Source organism: Mirounga angustirostris, unplaced genomic scaffold (assembly GCF_029215605.1).
Source record: "Mirounga angustirostris isolate CCGP_5_RB_7025 unplaced genomic scaffold, mMirAng1.0.hap1 SCAF_11, whole genome shotgun sequence".
Taxonomy (NCBI): domain Eukaryota; kingdom Metazoa; phylum Chordata; class Mammalia; order Carnivora; family Phocidae; genus Mirounga; species Mirounga angustirostris.
Window position 1 is genome coordinate 40,065,364 of NW_026991719.1, and position 6,099 is coordinate 40,071,462.

Here is a 6,099-nt window from a genome sequence, read left to right on the forward strand (position 1 = left end):
ATATCTCTTATGCATATGGACCCAAAAATCCTCAACAAATGCTAGCAAACCAAATCTGGCAACATATTTCAAAGACTATACACCATGACTAAGTGAGATTTAATCCAAAAATGTAAAGTTGGTTTAACATGAAAGTCAATTAATGTAATACAATATAAAAGAAGAAAGGATAAAAATCACATGATCACCTCAATAAATGTAGAAAAATCATTTGACAAAATCCAGCAACCTTTGATGATAAAAACATCACTTGTTAAGCTGGGAATAAAAGAAAAACGTCCTCATGGTGATAGAAGGCAGCTGTTAAAACCCGCAGCTAATATCATACTTAATGGCAAAACCCTGAATGCTTTCACCCTAAAATCAGAAACAAGACAATGATGCATGTTCATCATTACTTCTACTCAACAATATTCAACAATAAATGGAGGCAAGAAAATGAAATAAAAGGCATCCAGTTTGGAAAGAAAGAAGCAAAGCCATCTCTTTTCTCAGATAACATGAACTTATATATATAGAAAATCTTAAGAAATCCACTTAAAAAACAACCCCTACTAAAACTAATTAGTTCAGGAGCGCCTGGGTGGCTCATTCAGTTGTGTCTAACTCTTGATTTCAGCTCAAGTTGTGATCTCAGTGTGGTGAGATTGAGCCCTGCATCGGGCTCCACACTAGGCGTGGAGCCTGCTGGAATTCTCTCACTCCTCCCTCTCCCCACATCCCCCACACTAGTGCTCAAACACTCTCTCAAGAACAAAAGCAAAAACAAAACAAAACAAAACCTAATTAGGGACGCCTGGGTGGCTCAGTCGTTAAGCATCTGCCTTCGGCTCAGGTCATGATCCCAGGATTCTGGGATCGAGCCCCGCATCGGGCTCCCTGCTCCACAGGAAGCCTGCTTCTCCCTCTCCTACTCCCCCTGCTTGTGTTCCCTCTCTGGCTGTGTTTCTCTGTCAAATAAATAAATAAAAATCTTTAAAAAAAAAACTAATTAGTTCAGCAAGGTTGCAAGATAAAAGATCAAAACACAAAAATAAATTGTATTTCTATACACTTGAAATAAATAATCCAAAAATGAAATTAAGAAAAAAATTCTATTTAAAATTGCATCAAAAAATATAAAATCCTTAGTGATAAAATTGACAAAAGAAGTGCAAAATGTACACTTTGAAAACTAAAAACATTGCTGAAAGAAATTAAAGAAGACATAAATAGTTGGTACAGCCATTTTGGAAAACAGTGTGGAAGTTCTTCAAAAAGTTAAAAATAGAGCTACCCTATGATCCAGCAATTGCACTACTGGGTATTTACCCCAAAGATACAGGTATAGAGAAAAGAAGGGGCACCTGCACCCCAATGTTCATAGCAGCAATGTCCACAATAGCCAAACTGTGGAAGGAGCCGAGATGTCCTTTAACAGACAAATGGATAAAGAAGATGTGGTTCATATATACAATGGAATATTACTCAGCCATCAGAAAGGATGAATACCCACCATTTGCATCGACATGGTTGGAACTGGAGGGGATTATGCTAAGTGAAGTAAGTCAAGCAGAGAAAGACAATTATATGGTTTCACTTATATGTAGAACATAAGGAATAGCATGGAGGACATTAGGAGAAGGAACGGAAAACTGAAGGGGGGGAATCAGAGGGGGAGATGAGCCATGAGAACTACAGACTCCGGGAAACAAACTGAGAGTTTCAGAGGGGAGGGGGCTAGGGGTTGGGTTAGCCTGGTGGTGTATTAAGGAGGACACATATTGCATGGAGCACTGGGTGTTATACGCAAACAATGAATCATGGAACACTACATCAAAAACTAATGATGTACTGTATGGTGACTAACATATTAAAATTTAAAAAAATTAAAAAAATAAAGATGGGAACATTGCAAAAAAAAAGAAGAAGAAGACATAAATAAATGGAAACCCATTCCATGTTCATGGATCAGAAGACAAATATCGTTAAGATGTCAATACTCACCAAATTTATCTACAGATTCAATATAATTTCAAACAAAATTCCAGCTGACTTCTTTCCATAAATTGACAAGCTGATCCTAAAATTCACATGGAAATTTAAGAAATTCATAGTAGCTAAAACAGTCTTGAAGAACATAGTTTGAAGACTCACACTTCCTGATTTCAAAACTCTGAAAACTACAGTAATTAAGACAGTGTGATACCGGCATAAGGATAAACATATAGATCAATAAAAAAGAATTAAGAACCTGGAAATAAATCCTCACATTTGTGGTTAATTGATTTTCAACAAGGGTGCCAAAACAAGTCAATGAAGAAGAGAATAGTCTTTCCAACAAATGGTCCTAGGACAACCAGATAGCTACATGCAAAAGAATAAAGTTGGACCCTTACCTCATACCATATACAAAATCCACTCAAAGTGGATTAAAGACCTGAATGTGAGAGCTAAAACTATAAAATTCATAGAGGAAAAGATAGTTGAAAGTCTTCATTACCTTGAAGTAAGCAAAGAATTCTTAGATATGACATTAAACACAAAAGCAACCAAAGGAAAAACAGGTAAATTGAACTTCATCAAAACTAAAACCTTTTATGTTACAAAGGATACCATCAAGAAAGTGAAAATATAACTGACAAAATGGGAGAAAATATTTACAAATCATATATCTCTAAGGGATTTGTGTCTAGAATATATAAATAACTCTCAGCACTCAATAATAAAAAGCACAATTTAAAGATTGGCAAAGGATCTGAACAATTTCTTCAGAAAAGATATACAAATGGGTAACAAGCACAAGAAAAGATGTTCAACATCATTAGTCATCAGGAAATGCAAATCAAAACCACGATGAGATACCACTTCACACCCACTTGAATGACCGTAATCAAAAAGATAGATAATAACAAGTGTTGATAAGAATGTGGAAAAATTGAAATCCTCATTCACTGCTGATAGGAGTGTAAAATGGTGCAGCTGAGAGTCTGGAAATAAATCCCCACATTTATAGTCAATTGATTTTCAACAAGGGTGCCAAGACAAGTCAATGGGGGCAAAACAGTCTTTGGAAAACAGTCTTATAGTTTCTCAAAAGGCTAACCTTATAGTTACCATATGACCCCGCAATTCCATTTGTGGTTATATGCTCAAGAGAAATGAAAACTTATGTCCACATAAAAACTTAGACTCAAATGTTCATAGCAGCAATATTGTTTAATTTTGATATCTGAGAGGAGGTGAGAACTCTTTCTATGATTGATTTCTAGTTTAATTCCATTATCATCAGAGAACATACATGATTTCTTTAATATCAAGTGTACTTTTTGATTTTTGACACAGGATATGGTCTGTCTTTGGGAATATTCTACGTGTACTTGAAAAGAATGTGCATTCTGTTCTTGCTGGTTTGCATTCTCTATAAATGGTATTTAGGTCAAGTTGTTTGCTAGTATCGTTCAGTTCTTACTGACTTTCTGTGTATTTGTTCTATCAATTACTGACTAGTATTAAAGTGTCCCACCATAATTATAGTTTGTGTCTATTTGTCTTTTCAGTTCTATCAGTTTTTGCTTTATGTATTTTGAAACTCTTTGTTGTTAGGTACATGCACATATAAAATTGCTTCTTAAAGAATTTACACCTTTATTATTACATGATATCCCTCTTTATCTCTGATAATATTCCTTGTTCTGAAGTTTCCTTTGTCTGATAGTGATATAGCTGCCCAGCTTCTTTATTTATTGTGTTTGCATTATAGATCTTTTTCTATCCTTTTATTTTAACTTATCTGTATCTTTCTACTTTAATTGCATTTATTATGGCAGCGTATAGTTGGGTCTTGCTTTTTTTTAAACCCAACATGCCAATCTCTCATTTGGTACATTTAGACCATTCACATTTAATGTGGTTATTGACGTGGTTGGATTAAAATCTACCATCTTGCTAGCTGTTTTCTATTTGTTCCATTTGTTTTTTGCTTCTTTTTTCTTATTTTTCTGCCTTCTCTTGTATTAATTATATATATATTTTAAAGATTTTATTTATTTATTCGACACAGAGAGAGAGAGAGCAAGCACAAGCAGGAAAAAGGCAGGCAGGAGAGAAGCAGGCTCCCTGCTGAGCAAGGAGCCTGATGCAGGGCTCGATCCCAGAACCATGGGATCATGACCTGAGCCAAAGGCAGCCACTTAACCTACTGAGCCACCCAGGCGCCCCTAATTATATATTTTTGTTTTGTTTTGTTTTTTTTGTTTTGTTTTGTTTTGTTTTTTAATTTTATTTATTTATTCATGAGAGACAGAGAGAGAGAGAGGCAGAGGGAGAAGCAGGCTCCCAAGGAGCAGGGAGCCCGATGCGGGACTCGATCCCAGGACCCTGAGATCATGACCTGAGCTGAAGGCAGACGCTTAACCATCTGAGCCACCCAGGCGCCCCCTAATTATATATTTTTAACTGAGCTGTTTGTTCTTCCATTTTGTCTCCACTATTAATTTATTATTTACACTTTCTAAAAAACTTTGTCTTTCTCTGGGGCTTACAGTATACAACACCAGTTAATCAGAATCACCTTCAAACAACATACCACTTCATGTGTAGCATCCAGACCTTAAATAGTATACTCCCATCCCTCTCTCCCATTCTTTGTTCTATATCGTCATACATTTTACTTTTACGTATGCCATAAACACCATTTTGCTTTAACCAGTTAGTTTTATTACAGCAATTTTAAATAAGAAAAAAAAAACACATTTTATTTTACCTTAATTTATTCCATTTCAAGTGCTCTTCATCTCTTTGGGTCTATCTAAAGTTTTTACCTGGTAATCATATTCCTTCTGCCTGAAGAACTTCTTTTAACTTTTCTGGTAGAATAGTTCTCATTTTTTGATTGTCTGAGAAAGTGTTTACTTCTCTTTCATTTTTGAAAAGTATTTTTGTGAGCTTTAGAAATTCTGGGTTGAAAGATTTGCTTTTCTTTCAACACTTTAAAGTTCTCACTCCATGTCTTCTGCTTTGTGTGGTTTCTTTTTTCTTCTTCTTCTTTTTTTTTTTTCCTTGCTTTGCGTAGTTTCTAACAAGACGTCTACAGCAATCCTTATCCTTCTTCCTCTGTGCGCAATGTGTCTTTTTTTTTCCCTCCAGATGCCTCAAGATTTTCTCTGTGTTTTGTTTTCAGCTGTCTGATGATTTTATGCTTAGGTGGGTGTTTTGAGAGGGTTTGGATTTTGTTTCTTGGTGTTTATCTTTCTTGTTGTTCTTGGCTTCTTCTCTCTGCTGTGTAGTGTTTGTCGTTACCTCTTGAAAATGCCCAGCAATTATTTCTTCAAATATTTCTTCGGTCCTATTCTCTTTCGCTTTTCCTTCTGGGATTCCAATTCTGTGTCTGTTAGACTACCTGGTGTTCTTCCTCCATGGTTCTTGGATTCTCTGTTCTGTGTGCTTTATTTTCACTTACGTTTTTCTTTGCGTCTTTTTTTTTTTTTTAAGATTTTATTTATTTATTTGACAGAGAGAGACACAGCGAGAGAGGGAACACAAGCAGGGGGAGTGGGAGAGGGAGAAGCAGGCTTCCCACCAAGCAGGGAGCCCGATGTGGGGCTCCATCCCAAGACCCCAGGATCATGACCTGAGCCGAAGGCAGATGCTTAACAACTGAGCCACCCAGGCGCCCCTCTCTTTGCATTTTAGTTTTGATCATTTTTATTGACCTTTCTTCAAATTCACTGCTTCTTTCCATGGCTGTGTCAGGTCTGCTAATAAGCTAGTCAAAGATAGTCTTCATCTCTGTTACTGTGTTTTTCATTTGACTCGTTCTTATAGTCTTGATATCTCTGTAGAAATTTCCCACCTGAGTTTGCACATTGTCCATCTTTTCCCCTGGGGCCTTTAGCATATTATTCATGGCTATTTAAACACTATGTCAGGTAGTTCCAACATCTGTGTTGTCTATGAATCTCATTCTGTTGTCTCTTGTGGGGTTTTTTTTTTTTTCTTTCCTTTTGTATGCCTCATAATGTTTAGTTGAAACTCAGACCTCTTGTGTGGTAAAGACCAAAGTAAATCATTTTTATACCTGGAAATGGGCATGCCTTTTCTTTTGCCAAGTCTTTGGTG